Genomic DNA, 307 nt, shown 5'->3' on the forward strand with positions numbered 1-307 from the left:
CAAAGGCCGCGGAGAAATGGGGGCAGTCGCGGGGCGTTCGGGCCCCTAACGCCACCGCGAGAGCCGGGGGACAGAGGCAGGGCATGCAGCGGCGGGGAGAGCGGCCCCTCCTCACCGGCCAGCCGCGGGGCGGGGCCGGGTGACACCGGGCAGCGGCGCTGCCCAGCTCCAGCCCCGCGCCGCAGCCTGCGCCAGGGCAGGAGCCGCCTTTCCTCCTCCGGAGGCACTCGGACGCGGGGCGAGAAAGCCGGCGATGAGGGGAGGCAACCAGGACGGCCTCCCGGCACATCAAGCCGGAGGAGACGGC

At 75.9% G+C, this 307-nt stretch overlaps 1 protein-coding gene across 1 annotated transcript in view; it reads right to left on the minus strand.

Moving 5' to 3' along the window:
* The window catches only part of CNNM4 (cyclin and CBS domain divalent metal cation transport mediator 4), a gene marked incomplete at its 5' end in the record, with an annotated part of 19,842 nt that overhangs the window by 10,561 nt on the left and 8,974 nt on the right, over positions 1 to 307 (minus strand).

This window comes from Aptenodytes forsteri, unplaced genomic scaffold, assembly GCF_000699145.1.
Source record: "Aptenodytes forsteri isolate BGI_AS27 unplaced genomic scaffold, ASM69914v1 Scaffold444, whole genome shotgun sequence".
Classification (NCBI taxonomy): domain Eukaryota; kingdom Metazoa; phylum Chordata; class Aves; order Sphenisciformes; family Spheniscidae; genus Aptenodytes; species Aptenodytes forsteri.